Raw genomic sequence first — 21,275 nt, forward strand, 5'->3', positions numbered from 1 at the left:
ATTTTGTGAGTGCACAGGTGGTGGTTATGGACTTGCTATATTATCTGCAAGACTCGTCAATGGTGATTGTGCACCTGCACAATCACAACAGATGGCTGCTGGCCATCTCTACAAGGACTACAGTAGGTCTGCATCTTTGCTGACTCACCAGTACCATTATTTCCACAAGGACTGCAGTGGGTCTGCACCTCTGGTGGCCCACTATTAACACAATCTCTACCAGGACTACAGTGGGTCTGCTCTGTGATGACCTACCTACCAATATTCTTCAAAACTTCGACTGACTCTGCTGTGGGTTTCCTCTGTTGTGGCCCATTACCTGTCTGCAAGTCAAGTGTCAGCATTGTCTTTCCGTTGGAAGGACACCACTACTTCTTCAAGACTGCATGGAAATCCACTACTTCCCTGTGCATTTTGTTTTACTGCTCAGACTTTGAGAAAAACACTGCAATTTTACTGTGATGAACAATCTGGACTGTCTTTATGGACTATGAGAAAATTTTAGCTTTTGACCAACATTTTATTAATAAGTGTGTGCATTTGATATCTTTGTTATTGTAATTATGAAAAATTTTATCAAATCATTATTGGCCACTGCCCAAAACAATTTGTAAAATTTTTTGTGGGGGGCATGGGGGCTATGTAAGTAGGCTGTTTATGTTTTCTTATTGGCAACGTTACGTAGCGCTCTGTATGAAAATCACTGGCAGTGCTGTGTGTAGTCTGTGGCTAGTTTGCATTGTTGTCTGCCATTGTAGTGTTAGGCAGCTGGATGTTAACAGCGCGTAGCATTGCGCAGTTGGAGGTGAGCCGCCAGCAGTGGTGGATGTAGGGAGAGAGATGGCGGAGTTTTGAAATTTATAATACTGGATGGCATGAACTGCTATATATATTATGATTATTAAGGTAAATACATTGTTTATTCTCTATTAAAATCTTTCATTTGATAACTGTGCCTATTAGTAGTTAGTGCCTTCTGTAGTTTGAATCTTTTATTTAACTGGCAGTAGTAGCGCTCGCTGTATTGCTGTAGCTTGAGTAACGAAGATTTTTGAGAGGTAAGTGAATTGTGAAAGGTATAGGTTAATGTTAGTCAGGGCCATTCTTTTGTAGGGATTTTTGAAAGTCAGATTGCATTGCGCTAAAAATATTGTGTGTCAGTTTAAGCATAGTCTTGTATAATTTTTCTAAGGGGACAGGCTGAAATTTTTATCACGTGCGGACACGTATAATTGCATTTGTGGGGTAAAAATGTTGAGCTTGAAACTCAATGCAATGAAAAGACACGCCCATTTATGTCACAAATTATAGCGCTCAGCGCATTAAAACCTATAGGGTACTTCCCATTGCCGTAAAACCATAGAGTTTGGGAAGAAGAATGGTTTCAAAGTACAAGTAAAGGAAAAAAGCCGAAAATTTTTAATTTGTAGTTATATCACGCCAAAAAATGTTTGTTGTTGTTTGTTATACGACTCCGAATGTGAAATTAAGGCAATCTAGAAAGTGTAAGAATCAATATCTTGCTACTATCAATGTCAATAACGGGCAAAAATCGTCGAAATCCTCGGTTCTCAGAATGGGTGTCTCCGTACACAGATGAAAAAAGAGGTTTGCATCACCCCGGTTCCCAGAACTCCTGAAGATAGAAGTTGTGTGTGGATATTGTATCACAGACACAGTCCCTTTGACTGATCATAGATGTCGCTAAACCTGCCCAAAGATGTAAACAACCTTGCAAGAGCAGCACCTATTAGACGGAGGGGGTCCAAGAGCCGATCAGTTCCAGTCATTCCACTGGAAGAAGGTACACGGCTCTTGTTGCCTGTAGTTGAACCATTCCTTGACGATCAATACCACTGTTCCATCGTGTCCGCGTTGTTACTTTGTGCCAGGAAGGAATCCCAACAAGGGAAGTGTCCAGGCGTCTCGAAGGGAACCGAAGCGATGTTGTTTGGATGTGGAGGAGATCTAGAGAGGATCTGTCGATGATATGCCTCGCTCAGGCCACCCAAGGCCTAATGCTGCAGTGGATGATCGTTACCTACAGATTATGGCTCGGAGGAACCCTGACAACGACGCCAGCATGCTTTTCGTGCAGCCACAGGACTTAATTTTACGACATACTGTGCGCAGTAAGCTGCATGTTGCGCAACTTCACTCCCGAAGTCCATGGCGAGTTCCATCTTTGCAACCACGGGACCATGCAGCGCACTACAGATGAGCCCAACAACATGCCAAATGGACCGCTCAAAATTGGCATCACGTTCTCTTCACCGATGAGTGTCGCATATGCCGTCAACCAGACAATCGTCGGAGACGTGTTTGGAGGCCAGTCGGTCAGGCTGAACGCCTTAGACAGCGAGTGCAGCAAGGTGGCGTTTCCCTGTTGTTTTGGGGTGGCATTCTGTGGGGCCATCCTCCGACCGATAGTGCAACCATACCGGCAGTAATTGGCAAGGCATTCATCTTCATGGACGACAATTCGAGCCCCCATCGTGCACACCTTGTGAATGACGTCCTTCAGGAGAACGACATCGCTCGACTGGAGTGGCCAGCATGTTCCCCAGACATGAACACTATCGAAAATGCCCGTGATAGTTTCAAAAGGGTTTTTCATGGACGACGTGACCCACCAACCACTCTGAAGGGTCTACGCCGAATCGCCGTTGAGGTGGGGCACAATCTGGACCAACTCTGCCTTGATGGATAGTATGCCACGACGAATACAGGCATGCATCAATTCAAGAGGACGTGCTACTGGGTATAGGGGTACCGGTGTTTACAGCAACCTGGACCACCATCTCTGACGGTCTCGCTGTATGTTGGTACAACATACAATGTGTGGTTTTTATGGGCAATTGGGGAAAATGATGTTTGTATTGATCTCTATTCCAATTCTCTGTAGAGGTTCCGGAACTCTCGGAACCGATGTCATGATAAACTTTTTTTGATGTGTGTACATAATTAAGTTTGTACGGAACACTCAGCGTGCGAGTCCTTTTGTTTCCCAATGTGTCGTTTTCACTTGACTGACCCTTTATAATACGTGCGCTTGCTATTTCGATGTAGAGCAAAATGGAACACTTGTGGACAAGGAACGAGAGCAGTGGTACTCGCGGTACGCTGGTCTTAGGCGTGTCTACCAGGCGGCTACCAGCGGACAGTCTGCTTCCCGCGTGCTGTGTAACCCATGGCGCGGGCGTTCACGGTCAGCTGCACCATAAAGGGCAGTAATCAGCGAGCCGCCCCTGCCACCGCGCGCAGTATCGCAACCCTAACAGTGCGACTGGGGAAAGGGCGCTGCGTCTGGCGGGGCGAGTCAACATTTTGTTCCGCGGTGGCCCGTGACGTAACCTCGTGACGCCACTTGCGTACACGCGAGCGCGTCAACTCGTCTCTCTCCTCTGATGTTTCCTTTGAAATGTGAAAAACGTGGCAAGCTGCTATTTTTTCGCAATTACTGTGCAGACAGAGAAACGCTGTCCGATTCACTTCTGCGTTTCAGGAGTACTTTTTTGTCTAAAAATTTTCTTTCAACTCGCAAACTCATCTAATGAGAAAATAACGAACCATTTCAAAGAACGTGGCTAATTCAGTGTACATCAATAGGAAAACCATTTCCAAGCCGCATTTTGTTATGGAGTCGTTACATAAAACTGGATAACTCCTGGAATACCACACATAATTCCTTCTAATTTATTTGCAGTAGAATCCTAGAAAAACATAAATTTACAATTGAAGCCAAAAAAATTTCCATTTTTTTTCACAACAGCACTAATTATTGTACTACTAGAATTGTAATCTCTGGCACGTTTCTTTCTCTATAGAATGTAGAAACTGTAAATATGTGACAATAATACACTCCTGGAAATGGAAAAAAGAACACATTGACACCGGTGTGTCAGACCCACCATACTTGCTCCGGACACTGCGAGAGGGCTGTACAAGCAATGATCACACGCACGGCACAGCGGACACACCAGGAACCGCGGTGTTGGCCGTCGAATGGCGCTAGCTGCGCAGCATTTGTGCACCGCCGCCGTCAGTGTCAGCCAGTTTGCCGTGGCATACGGAGCTCCATCGCAGTCTTTAACACTGGTAGCATGCCGCGACAGCGTGGACGTGAACCGTATGTGCAGTTGACGGACTTTGAGCGAGGGCGTATAGTGGGCATGCGGGAGGCCGGGTGGACGTACCGCCGAATTGCTCAACACGCGGGGCGTGAGGTCTCCACAGTACATCGATGTTGTCGCCAGTGGTCGGCGGAAGGTGCACGTGCCCGTCGACCTGGGACCGGACCGCAGCGACGCACGGATGCACGCCAAGACCGTAGGATCCTACGCAGTGCCGTAGGGGACCGCACCGCCACTTCCCAGAAAATTAGGGACACTGTTGCTCCTGGGGTATCGGCGAGGACCATTCGCAACCGTCTCCATGAAGCTGGCCTACGGTCCCGCACACCGTTAGGCCGTCTTCCGCTCACGCCCCAACATCGTGCAGCCCGCCTCCAGTGGTGTCGCGGCAGGCGTGAATGGAGGGACGAATGGAGACGTGTCGTCTTCAGCGATGAGAGTCGCTTCTGCCTTGGTGCCAATGATGGTCGTATGCGTGTTTGGCGCCGTGCAGGTGAGCGCCACAATCAGGACTGCATACGACCGAGGCACACAGGGCCAACACCCGGCATCATGGTGTGGGGAGCGATCTCCTTCACTGGCCGTACACCATTGGTGATCGTCGAGGGACACTGAATAGTGCACGGTACATCGAAACCGTCATCGAACCCATCGTTCTACCATTCCTAGACCGACAAGGGAACTTGCTGTTCCAACAGGACAATGCACGTCCGCATGTATCCCGTGCCACCCAACGTCCTCTAGAAGGTGTAAGTCAACTACCCTGGCCAGCAAGATCTCCGGATCTGTCCCCCATTGAGCATGTTTGGGACTGGATGAAGCGTCGTCTCACGCGGTCTGCACGTCCAGCACGAACGCTGGTCCAACTGAGGCGCTAGGTGGAAATGGCATGGCAAGCCGTTCCACAGGACTACATCCAGCATCTCTACGATCGTCTCCATGGGAGAATAGCAGCCTGCATTGCTGCGAAAGGTGGATATACACTGTACTAGTGCCGACATTGTGCATGCTCTGTTGCCTGTGTCTATGTGCCTGTGGTTCTGTCAGTGTGATCATGTGATGTATCTGACCCCAGGAATGTGTCAATAAAGTTTCCCCTTCCTGGGACAATGAATTCACGGTGTTCTTATTTCAATTTCCAGGAGTGTAGTTACCACCATCAAGAAAGTTATGTAAAACAATTAGTTATGAATATGACATACAGTGAGGTGACTAAAGTCGTTGAATAGCCATATGCACATACACAATGGCGACAGTATTACGTACTCGAGATATAAAAGAACAGTGCATTGCCGGAACTGTCTTTTGTACTCAAGCGATTTATGTGAAAAGTTTTCCGACGTGGTTACGGCCGCACGACGAGAATTAACAAACTTTTAACGCGGTTTGGTTGTTGGAGCTAGACGCATACGGCACTCCAATTCGGTAATCGTTAGGAAATCAATATTTCGCGATACACAGTGTCACGAGGCTGTCGAGAATACCAGATTTCAGGCATTACCTCTGACCACGGTAAGTCAACTACCGAGAGCAGCGGCGTTCGCGTTGAGTATCAGTGCTAACAGCCACGCAATACTGTGTCAAAAAAAAGCGCAGAAATCAATGTGCGACGCACGACAAACGTGTCTGTTAGGAGAGTGTGGCGAAATTTGGCGTTAATGGGCAATGGCAGCATACGACTGATACGAGTGACTTTTCTAATAGCACGACGTCGCCCGCAGCGGCTCCTCTGGGCTCGTTACCATATCAGTTGGCCTGGTCAGAGGAGTCCTTATTTCGATTGGTAAGAGATTATGACCAGGTTCGTGTGCGGGGCAGACTCCACGAAGGCAGGGATCCAAGTTGTCAACAATACACTGTGGTGGCTAGTGCTTGTTCTGTAATGCTATGGGCTGTGTTTACACGAAATACACTGGGCCGTAGACTCCGGCTGAATCGATCATTGAGTGGAAATTGTTATGTTGGGCTATTTTGGAGACCATTTTCAGTCATTTATGGATTCCATATGCCCAAAAAAACGAAGAAATTTTTATGGATGGTATTGCGCCATGTCACCGGACCGCAGTTGCTCACTCCTGGTTTGAAAACCAATCTGGACAGTTTCAGCACATTGTCTGGCCATCCAGATCGCCCGACATAATCCCATCGGACATTTATGGGACAGAATTGGGAGGTCAGTGCATGAACAAAATTCTGAACCGGCAACACTTTCTCAATTATGGACTGCTGTAGAGGCAGCATGGCTCAATATTTCTGCAGGCGACTTCCAGCAACTTGTTGAGCCCAAGCCGGTAAGAAGGAGGTCCGACACGATATTAGGTGTCCAATGACTTTTGTCATCTCAGTATGTTATAACTCGGTCCGACTTAAAAGTTATTTTCAGATAAATGGCTGTTTAGAATGTTTGTTACATCGACAGCAGCCTCATACAACGTTTACTGCGTTATGCTGTTTGATGTGGAGAATCAATCACAGTTTGGAAACAACAGTAGCATTCATATTTACAAAAACATAAGCACGACTATCTTGTACTATACATCACTTAGCATTAAGGGGCTCCGGAAAGGCTCAAAATCATGAAAAGTTCAATTTTTACTTTTTTGCGTTTTCTGAATCTGCAGACTATTACCTTTTATATAATTTTATATAATTTATTCAATTCCGAAGACTACAACTATTTTTAAATTTTTTTTGAAATGTGTTCTACATGGGCGTGACCCACTGTGGCGCTGTTAAACTGCTGTCAAATGGTGTTATTATTAACGTCCGTGTTCATCAGGTACATTTTACTGATGTGAGATAAAGTATGTGTTGTGGCTAAACCTATTTTCAGAGACTTAGCAGCACCTGAACTGTTGAAAAAGTGTATTCACGGAAAAACTCAAAACCCCATTGAAAGTGTAAATAGTGTTATATGGTCGAGAATCCCCAAGACTGTATTTGTTGGAATAGAAACACTTCACTTTGGTGTGTATGATGCTGTTGCGACTTTCAATGATGGCAACATTGTAAGGTGCAAGTTATTTAGAAATATGGGAATGAAGATAGGTTCTAACATGGTACGAGCGATGCTTGCTTTAGACAAGGAACGCCTTCGGGCTGCAGACAGGGCTGTAAAGAGTCTAGACATACAAGCAAGAGTAAACAGGAGGAGGAACAAGAGGAAGCTGGAGGAGGAGTTTGCAGAAAATGAAGATAATCCATCCTATGGACCTGGAATGCACTAAAAAGTTAATCCAATCTTTGTCGCTCGATTCCCAAAAATTTTATTTTCTCATACTAATTACATGTTTTCTAAGGATCTTCCAAACATATTTGTTTCAAACTTTCAGTAAATGTTACACAGTACCTTATGCATAATTTAACACAGCGTTTTTCCAAAATACTGTATAATTTTGAATATATAAATAAAAAATTGCAAAAAAATGTTGTGAATTTTCATTACATATGAAAAAAAAAATCATCTTTAATAACTGAACTAAAATTTTGTAAAATCCCTGTGTTAAGTTGTAGCCCATATTCCAATAAATAATCTGTAAAAAGTTCAACTTCCTACCTCAAATACTTTGTGAGGAAAGATGTAATTTATAAGCGTTATTTTAACATTGCAAGTATAGGGCGTTCCGGAGCCCCTTAAGGAACCAATGTAGTGAGGTTTTAAGCCATAAAATTTTTTGGTAACGGTATCAGTGATGTGAAGGATCACTTCTACATCTTTATCCACATCTATGCTAACCCCTGTGAAGTGCAGCATGGCAGAAGGTATGTCCCGCTGTACCCGTTATTAGGGCAGGGTTCAAATGGTTCAAATGGCCCTGAGCACTGTGGGACTTAACATCTGAGGTCATCAGTCCCCTAGTATTTAGAACTAGTTAAACCTAACTAACCTAAGGACATCACACACTGCCATGCCCGAGGCAGGATTCGAACCTCAGACCGGAGCAGTCGCGCAGCTCAAGACTGAAGCGTCTAGAACAGCTCGGCCACCTCGGCCGGCAATGATTAGTAGGGCCCGGATTTTATGAGAAGTCATATTTTTTTCTGAACTATAGGGTGAATTTTAGGACAATTTATACACAAATCTAGGCATTTTAGTGTCGAAAAATGTATTTTGATTGTGAATATAAAGTCATATTTCAACAAAGTTTAGTAATAGCTCATATTGCGGCTAAGTTTTAATATAATAGGTTATATTTCCGTCAACTTTTGCCAAAAATGCATATACCGTTTTTCTTGTATCTTACGGGACACACGAATAAGAAAATGAATATGTTGCTCACGAGACAATATTTAATATGCTATTATGAAAGATAAACAGATAAATTAGTACACAGCTTTATTTCTCAGGACTGTAGCAGAAAATCGGTTTGCCACAACAGTCGTCTCGCGAACATAAAACGTTGCGCAGAGTCGACAATATGCTCTCAGAGCCAACAAAGGCGGCTTCTGCCGTAATAATCACCGCAGTCGCACAGGTGTTCCCAGTAAACAGATTGAATACAGCCCTCGCCTTGTTCAACATGCCTAAAGCATAATGGTCCGACAGCGTGAAGTTGCGAGGATATATTCGAGAATTTGGAGAGAAGTTCTTCAGTACTGATGGGAAAATATTATTTTGTAAACTGTGTGAAGTTAAAGTTAGTGCAGAAAAGCGCTTTAATTTGCAGCAACACTGTAATACCGCTAAACACAGCAACTGTGTGAAACGAAGTGCTGAAAATAACAGCAGGCAAACGCTGTTATTTGAACAGATTGGTCAATCGTCCTCCGTGCAATCATTCTGCAAGGATTTGTGTGAGATGATTCTGTTCTGCAACATCCCATTGGAAAAGCTGAAGAATCTACGCTTCAAACGGTTCTTGGAGAAGTACACAACGCATCCAGTTCCAGATGAATCTACACTGAGAAAGAAGTGTTTAGGTATGCTACAATGATGTGCTCAACAAAATACGAACTGCTATTGCTGAGAAAAAGATCTGGCTGTCGATAAATGAAACTACGGATATTAGCGGGCGATAAGTTGTTGCTGGTGTTCTAAAAGATGATGGCCCTGGAGATATGTTCCTAATAACGTGGTGCGATCAAATTACCCTGACGTGGACAAATTAATTTCTTGTGGCAAGAAAATCTATGTGAAGGCTCCGCTACGGGTGCGGAAATTCAAGGAACAAGCACCTTAAACTCCCCTCCCAACTAAACCTGTTCTTACACGATGGGGTTCTTGGCTAATTGCTGCTGAGTATTACTGCACCAACTACACCCAAATAAAGACAATCTTCTGTGAGCTTGATAGCGATGAATCAAGTGCTATCAAAATTGTGAAAGAAGTTGTTACAGATTCATTGTCTCGAAACTTGGCATACATCAAGGCCAATTTTTCAGTGATATCAAAAGCCATCAAACGACTGGAAGCTGTTGGCACTCAGCTATGTGAAGCCCTGAGTTTGAGCAACATGTGCAGAATGAGTTGGGTCGAGCTCGTGGCCATGTGGCTGACAAAGTGAAAACCAAATTGCAATGTGTTCTCCAACGGAATCCTGGATATTCTTCACTGTGCAAAATTAGTGACAGACTCTCAGGGAATGCCACAACATTTGAAGAAACTGAAACAAAGCTGTACTCCAGTGACCTGGCTGCCTTCAAATACCCTCCAGTGAAGTCTTCTGAAGTGGAGAGGAGCTTTTCCAGGTACAAAACTATCCTCAGCGACAACCGTAGATCTTTTACAATGGAAAACTTGAAAATGCATCTTGTGATCCAATGCAACATTGCAGATACTGAAGATACGGTATTAAATAATGTGAAACGCTTTAAATACTACGTAGAAATAAAAATATTGTTTTACTGTTTCGATAGCTGATCTTTTCACTGTACTTTGTGTTTAGAAAATAAAACATTCAGACATTCAAAAAATAGGAGCAAATTAGCCACAAACCCTACCGAAAGAAAGAACTATACTTACAATATTTTGAGAAGTGAATTTTTAATTACTTTATGGTGAATAAAAAATTAAATAAACAAACAAGAATGCTTTAAATAAACTTCTATTAAGTCATATTTTATTTTTTAAAGTCATATTTATGTAAGTTTTAGGTCATAAATGCTTGCATATTTCACTGTTTTTGGGTAACTAAAATCCGGGCCCTAATGATTACTTACACGCTCCAGTGTGCGCAGTAGTTAGTCGAATCTTCTCTTCGCGAACTCTACGGAGGTCTGTAACATATTCCCAGATTCATCAATTACAGTTGGTTCAACAAACTTTCAAAGTACCTATTCGCGGCATAATTTTCTTCTGCCTCCATGCGTCTGCCAGTTTAGTTCTTTCAGTACCTTATTCACACTCTTCAATGGCTCAAACAAAGCTTTGATAATTCATGATGCCCTTCCTTGTTAACGTTCAATACCCCCTGTTAGCCCTACTTGGTAGGAGGCTGGTACACTCCAGCAATATTCTATAATGTGACGGACGAGAGCTTTGAAAGCAAAAGCTTTGAAAGCAGTTCTGTTTGTGGAGTGTTTGGCTAATCGGAAACATTGCCCCTACCTGACTGTCTTGATCCATGGCTTTCAGTATGTCATTTCAGAAAGCTGTGACTTGTGTTTCACATGAACAATGTTTTCACGATGCATGTTGGTTAGCACGGAGGAGGTCATCCTGTTAGAGATACTTCATTATGTTTCAGTTCAGAATATGGTCGAATATTCTGGTACAAATGGATGCCAAACATACTGGACCGTAGCTTCCTGGAGCTCTTCTGCAATGCTTCATGAAGATGATGCGAGCTGTGCTTTCTAGGAATTACTGATCGCGGTATTACGATAGAAAAGAGGGCCTAAATCAGCCGCAAAGTCGCTGTACAGTCTGATACGGATTCCATCTGGCCCCGGAGCATTGTTCAACTTTAACTATTTCAGTTATTCCTCAACACGGCTAATTCTGATATCTGTTCCACTCATCTTTTCAGTGGTACGAGAATTAAACTGGGGCAATAGTCGTGAGTTCTCCACTCTAAAGGAAATTTAAAATGGAGCTTAGCTTATCTGTTCCTGCTTTGCTAGCCCTATTTCATATCCTTCCACACCTGTAACGGCAAACTAATTTTGTGCCAGTAACAGCCTTTACATACGACGATAATTTATTTGGGTCTTGTGGATGATTTTTCGACAATATTCTGCTACGGTAGTCATTGAAATCTTGACACATTACTCTCCTGACAGCCAAACGTGTTTCATTCAGCAACTCTGTATCTATAGCCCTGTGGCTTGTTTTAACACCTATTATGAAGTTCTCTCAGATGACTGCATACCATGGAGGGTCCTTCTGAAAACGAACAGTTCTACAGTGTGCATCTCCAGTTAGTGCATGGTCAACTATTCTTTTAAACTTGAGCTATAGTTCCACTACATGCTTTTGTCCTGAGCTAAAAGTTTCATCTTCCTCATTCAGAAAAGACACTAATGGTTCTTTATCTAGTTTACTGAACATGTAAATATTTCAAGCTGTTTTAGTGCCCTTTGTACTTTGGTAATCATTGTTGCCGCAACTATCTCGTGGTCACTGATACCGGTGTCGATGCGGACGTCGTCAGAGGTCAGGTCCATTTGTTTACATTAGATTTAATTCATATTTCTCTCATGACTGTGGTTCCAAAGCATCTACTCTAATAAGCTTTCAGAGAAGGCAGTCAGTAATGTTTCACAGGATGGCTTGTCATGCTCATCTCACCCAAAAGTGATATTATTCCAGTTTATTATTAGGTGATTAAAGTCTCCTTCGATGATTACAGATTGGTATGGACAGATTCATACTAGCGAACTGAGGTTTTTCTCCAGAGTTTTCGGTTACATCAGGAGGTGAGTCTGTTGCAATCCGCAAGGCCTCAGTTATGATTTCATATTCACAGCCGATAGTGAGTCTGGCCCAGACAGTCTCATGTACAGCTTCAGTTTCTGTCCCTATGAGTTTGAGCTTCTTATCTACTACGACTAACACCCCACCTCTACTTCCCATTAGCCCATTCGTTCGATAGACGCCTAAATTTTCTTCAAAGTCGCACTGTGGGACTCAACATCTTAGATCATAAGTCCCCTAGAACTTAGAACTACTTTAACCTAACGAACCTAAGGACATCACACACACCCATGCCCGAGGCAGGATTCGAACCTGCGACCGTAGCAGTCCTGCGGTTCCGGACTGCAGCGCCAGAACCGCACAGCCACCGCGGCCGGCGACTTTGTCAAAGGGCAGATTATTACTGCGCAGAGCCTGTGAACGAGAATCTCGAAAACGGTGAAGTTGTGGAATGTTCATGTGCTACTATCGTGAGCATCTACGGAAAGGGGCACGACAGCGAAACTAACGTTAGGCGCTAAATGCTTGGAAGGTCCACGACTCTTCACAGGACGTGGGGTCCGGAGGATTGCCTGCTCTGTAAAGTAGTACAGCGGTGCTCTGTGTCATCTCTGTCGAAAGAGCACAATACTGGTGCACGCACAAGTGTTTCAGGGCACACCTTTCATCGTCATGGTTGAAAATGGAGCTCTGCAGCAGTGCACCCTTCGCGTGCACATGTTGACCCAACGACATCGTCAGTTACGATTGCAGTGGGCATGGGACCATGGGAGTTCTACAGTCAATCGATAGTTCCTTGACTAGGTCGATGGTAGTCTTCACGCACGCCGTCATCGAGGTGAACGAGGACTCGAAACTTGCAGCGCATCACAGACAAACGCTGGTGGGAGTATTATGCTACGGGAAACATTCTGCTGCATTTGCATAGGGACTGTGGTAGTAATTGAAGACATGCTGACAGGTGCGAACCACCGGCATCCCATCATGCGTGATGTGCCTTCCGAAGGAGGAGTCACCTTTGAGAGTGCCAGATCCGTGATACACTGGTTTGAGGAGCATTATAGTGAACTCACGTTCCCTTCTCGGCGAGCAAATTCGTCTGATGTAAATCTTTTGGAAACTATCAGGGTCGCTATCGGGTGCCATGACCACTACGCGAATGAGCGGCCTGTTATTTACGCGAATTAGGTGACCTGTGCGTAGGGATCTAATGCCACATACCTCCACAAGCCTACCAACAAACCGTCGGATAGCTGATACGCAGAATCAGTGATGTCTTTCGTTCCAAAGACGAACAAACAAGCTAATAAGCAGATGGCCATAACGCAGTGGCTCGTAAGTGTAAAGAAGAATGCAAAAGGAAATTGAAGATGTGTTAGATGACAATCAATTTGATAATGGAAGCAAGGCTAAGGAAATATCAAAACACGATCATAGGATTCATCGACTTGAAAAAAGTATTCGACAATGTCATATCTTTAAAAATGTTCGCAATTCTGAGAAAAATACCGGTAAGCTATAGGGAAAGACGGGTAACATACAGTGTGTACGAGAACCAAGAGGAAACAACAAGAGTGGCAGATCAATAACGAATTGCTCGAATTAAAAGGGTGTAAGACAGGGATGTAGTTTTCGCGTCTACTGTTCAATCTGTACATGGAAGAAGCAATGACAGAAGTAAAAGCAAGGTTCAGGAGTGAGATTAAAACTCAAGGTGAAACGATATCAATGATACGATTCCCTGATGACATTGCTGTCCGTAGTCAAACTGAGGAAGAATTACACAATGTGTTGAATGGAATGAACAGCCTAATCAGTACAGAACATGGGTTGTCAGTAAAACGAAGAAAGACGAAAGTAATGAGAGGTGGCGGTAATGGGAACAGTGAGAAACTAAATATCATAACTGCTACCTAGGCCGTAAAATAACCCATGACGGACGGAGCAGGAAGGACATTAAAACCAGACTAGCACTGGCAAAAAGGGCATTCATGGCCGAGAAAGTCTACTAGTATCAAACACAGTCCTTAATTTGAAGATTAAATTTCTGGGAATGTACGTCGGGAGGACAGCATTGTATTGTAGCGTAACATGGACTGTGAGGAAGCTGGGACAGAAGCATTTGAGATGTGGTGCTACTGACTAATGCTGAAAATAAGGTGGACGGAAATGATAAGTAATGAGGAGGCTCGACGCAAAATCGCAGAGAAAAGGAATGTATGGTAAATACTGGCAAGAAGAAGGCACGGGATGATAGCACATCTGTTAAGACATCACGGATTTATTTAAACTTTCTGTAAGTAACCACAGTCAAAATCCTTCATTTTGTGGTTTTGTTTTATTTCCAACAAGCTCTGTAATAAAATATTTTTTATTGTAGAACACATTTTATTTGTAGCGCACATTTAATTTTCAATTTTCATTTATACAGACAAAAATTTATTACATGTATGTAAAAGTAGTAGCAATTGGGGATGCAAAATTATTATGAAAATACATAAAAATTCATAAAATTTAATTATTTTCAAAAAGTAGTTTAAACTGGGGTAGCTGAAAGTATAGCAAAATGATTTTGTTTTTACCTATATGAAATTGGTGGGTGTATTTAACCATAAGGTAACAAAAGCCACACTTAACTATACAGTCATGAAAGGTAAGAAAAATTTGACTTGGGATTCTCAGCACAGAAAAGTTAGTGAGAATTTTTAATTTCTGGATAGCCCTTTTCATGTAGATTACGTTAGCTTTTTGAATTTTGAAAATCGGTTTACTTTTGGCTGTGAAATTAACGAATATCAATCTATTCAACTGGCCGGCTAGCACTTGATACTGCGTAGATGCTATCTCCAGCGTGCCTCCCGGCTGAATGAACTCAGCGGCGACGAGTGACAAGTATTTATGGCTATCCGGCGCGCTCAGACTGTCTACTGCCGCTCAGACTGTCTACTGCAACATCAAACCACAGTTTATGGCTTTAACAGATAGAGCTGGTTCAGGAAACCGCTCTCAGAAGTCTCATCTTTGTTCTTGAGTAAGCTTCGTTCGTCAATTACCAATATGTGAGCTATTTCCTTTCCATCTGGGGTACAGCTTAATAGCTATAGTACTGAAACTTCCTGGCAGATTAAAACTGTGTGCCCGACCGAGACTCGAACTCGGGCCCTTTGCCTTTCGCGGGCAAGTGCTCTACCAACTTAGCTACCGAAGCACGACTCACGCCCGGTACTCACAGCTTTACTTCTGCCAGTACCTAGTCTCCTACCTTCCAAACTTTACAGCAGCTCTCCTTGCAGAACTAGCACTCCTGAAAGAAAGGATATTGCGGAGACATGGCTTAGCCACAGCCTGGGGGATGCATGGTAGAGCACTTGCCTGCGAAAGGCAAAGGTCCCGAGTTCGAGTCTCGGTCGGGCACACAGTTTCAATCTGCCAGGAAGTTTCATATCAGCGCACACTCCACTGCAGAGTGAAAATCTCATTCTGGAAGCTATAGTACTGTTGTCATTCGATGCATCTTTACAACACAGCGGTGCATCTACAACATTCTACACCCCGTTATGTCGTACTTCAAGGGATGCTTATATTTCAACAAGATAATGGCCAGCCGGAAAAGGCGAATATTTCTACTGTCTGTGTGCTTCCGAAACCACTCTTTGGCTAGCAAGGTCGCCGGATCTCTCAGAAATTGAGAAATATTACAGCATTATGGGAAGGGCCGTCTAACCAGCTCGGGGTTTATGAGTATCTTACGCGCGAACTCTGCAGTACTTGGCACGATATCCTTCAGGAGAGCATCTAACAAATGTGTCACTGTCAAGTCGAGTAACTACTTGCAAAAGGATCAGAGGTGGATTCAAGCCTTACTGCCTTGCTCAGTTTGTGAAGCTCTCTTAAATAAATCACGCAATTTTTTGAAATTGTAATCATTTGTTTGTCTGTTCATGTACATCAGATCTACCGATTACTGTCGCATTCTGATAATTCTTTTGAGGTGCGTAGTTTTCTGAGTGTATCTCGAGTGGTGACTTTCTGCAAGTATCGGCGGCAAGTCGCGCCTGTGGCAGAGACTGTGTGCTGGTCCCCCGGTACGGAGGAAGCGTGCAGGCGGCGTTGTTACGTCAGGACACAGTGGGCGCAGCGCGGCCCTCCGTGTGTAACCACCGCGGCCGCTGCCGCCGCCCAGCCCAGCCCAGCCCGCTGCTGGCCACCGCCGCCCGCCGCCGCCCACCGCCGCCCCTCGACGGTCTCTCGACGGCCGCGCGGCCCCTCCGCCTCTCGGCGGGATCGATGGCGGCCCTCGACACGGGAAGCTGGCAGCCGCTCCGCCCCGCGGCCTTGGCGCCGCCTCTGCCGTGCGCTGCTGACTGCGCAATCTCGCGGCTCGCTGCATCTGCTAGGCGCCTGCCGCCCTCTGTCTTCTGGGGCCGACACCTTGTAAGTAGGCTGTTTATGTTTTCTTATTGGTAACGCCACGTAGCGCTCTGTATGAAAATCACTGGCTGTGCTGTGTGCAGTCTGTGGTTAGTTTGCATTGTTGTCTGCCATTGTAGTGTTGGGCAGCTGTTAACAGCGCATAGCGTTGCGCAGTTGGAGGTGAGCCGCCAGCAGTGGTGATGATGATGATGATGATGTTTGGTTTATGGGGCGCTCAACTGCGTGTTTATCAGCGCCCGTACAATTACCCAATCTGTGCTCAGTCCAATTTCGCCACTTTCCTGGATGATGATGAAATGATGAGGATAACACAAACACCCAGTCATCTCGAGGCAGGTGAAAATCCCTGACCCCGCCGGGAATCGAACCCGGGACCCCGTGCTCGGGAAGCGAGAACGCTACCGCGAGACCACGAGCGGCGGACGCCAGCAGTGGTGGATGTGGGGAGAGAGATGGCGGAGTTTTGAAATTTGTAAGACTGGATGTCAATTATGAATATTAAGGTAAATACATTGTTTGTTCTCTATTAAAATCTTTCATTTGCTAACTATGCCTATCAGTAGTTAGTGCCTTCAGTAGTTCGAATCTTTTATTTAGCTGGCAGTAGTGGCGCTCGCTGTATTGCAGTAGTTCGAGTAACGAAGATTTTTGGTGAGGTAAGTGATTTGTGAAAGGTACAAGTTAATGTTAGTCAGGACCATTCTTTTGTAGGGTTTTTTGAAAGTCAGATTGCGTTGCACTAAAAATATTGTGTGTCAGTTTAAACACAGTCATGTACAATTGTTCTAAGGGGACGTTTCAACCTCTAGCCGCAAGGTTAACCAAACAGTTGGACGAAAGCGCATACTTGAACGTATAACACTATTATATGAAGGGCTTATTTCAATAATGGTACAACTCCATTATCTCCACTTTTCTGTCTATAATGCTCCTGAAATTAATGAGCCAAACAAGCAGAAAGGAAGGTTCATCTCTAGCAAGAAGCCACATTCTCGAATATTTCTGGTATCTCAACTGCAGATTTTTCAGCGCTCATTTAACTTCAGGTCTCTGTATCTCAACATAAACAAAAATGGACTTGTATCACTATTGAAATATGAATGCGTGGACGTATCCAAAAGAACAGACATCACGCGTTCACATAATTGATTCGCCTCGATGGACAATGAAGCGGCCCCCTTCAGTATGGACGCCCAGATACATTCGACCGCCTGCGAAAAACTCGAAGGAACAAGCATGGAATTTTACAAAAACAGACATAATGTCTTATGGGATAACAGCAATCAGTGATTTTATAATGTTGCTTAAAATCCGTCGTGATTGCAAAAAAAATTTTTATTATTCATATGACCGGTTTCGGTTCATTCAGAACCATCTTCAGATCTGATATTTCAGTTAGAGGAGTAACCCGTCCAAATCCAGCAACTTTCACATGCTGAAATATCAGATCTGAAGATGGTTCTGAATGAACCGAAATCGGTCATATGAATAATATAAAAAAATTTTTTTTGCAATCAAGACGGATTTTAAGCAACATTACAAGCATGGAAGACATGGAATGTTCTGCTTATAAGCGGAGTAAGGTCGGTCGGTCGGAAGGTGTGCCGAGATAGTCGGCGGAGTTGCGATAAACACTGTGGTCGAATGACCAAGTGGACAACGCAACTGCCGAGTAACCAGGAAATCTGGTTCGGCGTACATTTCCACTCGTCGCCTCTGACTGCGTGTAGAGTTGCGATGCAGCTGTCATCACTAGTTTCTTCCCTTTCTTTCGTTTCTCCCCCCTCCACCACTGTTTAAACAATATACATTGAAGCACCAGAGAAACTAGTATAGGCATGCGGATTGAAATACATAAATATTGAAACAAGCACGTTACGGCGCTGCGGTCGGCAATGCCTATATAAGACAACAAGTATCTGATGCAAGTGTTAGACCAGTTACTGCTGGCACAATGGCAGATTGTCAACATTTTAATGAGTTTGAACGTCGTGTTAGAGTCGGCCCAAGAGTGGGGGGACGCAGCATCTCCGACGTAGTTATGAAGTCGGGATTTTCCCGTACGACCATTTCGCGAGTGTACGGTGAATATCATCAATCGGTAAAACATCAAATCTCTGACGTCGAAGCGGTCGGAAAAAGATCTTGCAAGAACGGGTCCAACGAAGAAAATCTTTGACAAGTGCCACCCTTCCTCAAATTGTTGCAGATATCAAAAATGGCTCTGAGCACTATGGGGCTTAACATCTGAGGTCATCAGTTCCAAGAACTTACAACTATTTAAACCTAAAGCCTAACGACATCACATGCATCCATGCTCGAGGCAGGATTCGAACCTGCGACCGTAGCGGTCTCGCGGTTCCAGACTGAAGCGCCTAGAACCGCTCGGCCACACAGGCCGGCGTTGCATATATCAAAAAAATGGTTCAAATGGCTCTGAGCACTATAGGACTTAACATCTACGGTTATCAGTCCCCTAGAACTTAGAACTACGTAAACCCAACTAACCTAAGGACATCACACAACACCCAGTCATCACGAGGCAGAGAAATCACATATATCAATGCTGGGCCATCAACAAGTGCCAATGTGAGAACCATTCAACGAAACGCCATACATAGGGGCTTTCGGAGCCGATGGCTCACCCTTGTACCCTTAATGACTGCACGACACAAAGCTTTACGCTTCGCCCGGGCCCGTCAACAACGACATTGGACTGTTGCCTGGCCGGACGAGTCTCGTTTCAAATCGTATCTAGTGGATGGACGTCTACGGGTATGGAGACAACCTCATGAATCCATGGATCTGCATGTCAGCAGGGGACTGTTCAAGCTAGTGGAGCCTACGTAATGGTGTGGGGCGTGTGTAGTTGGGGTGATATGCGACCCCAGATACGTCTACAGACGACTGTGACAGGTGACATGTACGTAAGCATCCTGTCTGACCTCCATCGAGTCACGTCCGTTGCGCATTCCGACAGACTTGGGCAATTCCAGCAGGACAATGCGACACTCCACACGTCCAGATTTGCTACAGAGCGGCTCCAGGAACACTTCCGCTGACCACCAAACTCCCCAGACATGAACTTTATTGAGGATACGTCGGATGCCTTGCAATGTGCTGTTCAGAAGAGGTCTCCACCCCCTCGTATTCTTACGGATTTATGGACAGCCCTGCAGAATTCATGGTTGTCAATGCCCTCCAGCACTACTTCATACATTAGTCATGCTACATAGTGTTGAGGCACTTCTGCGTGCTTGCATGGCCATGCACGATATTAAGCAGGTGTACTACTTTCTTTGGCTCCTCAGGGTATGACTGATTTTAAATATATGTCACATTTTACGACTTTTACTCACTTGCGTATATGTACTTGTTTATGTTGCTTGTGTAATCCATTTTGGGGTATTTTCATTTATTGTAACCTTTAAATTAGAAAGTACAGGTATATTGTGTACAGTGTAATGGAATGATAAGTGTCTTACTACTTCGATCGTTCTGTTTCGTTGACTGAATAGAAGGTAATTAGGGGACGCTGTCAACATCGTACTCTTAATCACATACCTAATAAATTTAGTTTACGTGCACTTGGGCCAAGGGCTCAAAGAGTTTTGCAAGGATTGTAAAGTAGGCACATTTTAATGTGTACTCTGCTTCATGGTACATTTGAACTATGCAAAATTCTCTAAATGTTTATTGTATTTGTACACTTCAGATGTGATGACTATTTTCAGATAGAAGCGAAACGGGCCATTATACACTCCTGGAAATTGAAATAAGAACACCGTGAATTCATTGTCCCAGGAAGGGGAAACTTTATTGACACATTCCTGGGGTCAGATACATCACATGATCACACTGACAGAACCACAGGCACATAGACACAGGCAACAGAGCATGCACAATGTCGGCACTAGTACAGTGTATATCCACCTTTCGCAGCAATGCAGGCTGCTATTCTCCCATGGAGACGATCGTAGAGATGCTGGATGTAGTCCTGTGGAAGGGCTTGCCATGCCATTTCCACCTGGCGCCTCAGTTGGACCAGCGTTCGTGCTGGACGTGCAGACCGCGTGAGACGACGCTTCATCCAGTCCCAAACATGCTCAATGGGGGACAGATCCGGAGATCTTGCTGGCCAGGGTAGTTGACTTACACCTTCTAGAGCACGTTGGGTGGCACGGGATACATGCGGACGTGCATTGTCCTGTCGGAACAGCAAGTTCCCTTGCCGGTCTACGAATGGTAGAACGATGGGTTCGATGACGGTTTGGATGTACCGTGCACTATTCAGTGCCCTCGACGATCACCAGTGGTGTACGGCCAGTGTAGGAGATCGCTCCCCACACCATGATGCCGGGTGTTGGCCCTGTGTGCCTCGGTCGTATGCGGTCCTGATTGTGGCGCTCACCTGCACGGCGCCAAACACGCATACGACCATCATTGGCCCCAAGGCAGAAGCGACCCTCATCGCTGAAGACGACACGTCTCCATTCGTCCCTCCATTCACGCCTGTCGCGACACCACTGGAGGCGGGCTGCACGATGTTGGGGCGTGAGCGGAAGACGGCCTAACGGTGTGCGGGACCGTAGCCCAGCTTCATGGAGACGGTTGCGAATGGTCCTCGCCGATACCCCAGGAGCAACAGTATCCCTAATTTGCTGGGAAGTGGCGGTGCGGTCCCCTACGGCACTGCGTAGGATCCTACGGTCTTGGCGTGCATCCGTACGTCGCTGCGGTCCGGTCCCAGGTCGACGGGCACGTGCACCTTCCGCCGACCACTGGCGACAACATCGATGTACTGTGGAGACCTCACGCCCCACGTGTTGAGCAATTCGGCGGTACGTCCACCC

Source organism: Schistocerca cancellata, chromosome 2, assembly GCF_023864275.1.
Source record: "Schistocerca cancellata isolate TAMUIC-IGC-003103 chromosome 2, iqSchCanc2.1, whole genome shotgun sequence".
In the NCBI taxonomy this organism is placed as follows: Eukaryota; Metazoa; Arthropoda; class Insecta; order Orthoptera; family Acrididae; genus Schistocerca; species Schistocerca cancellata.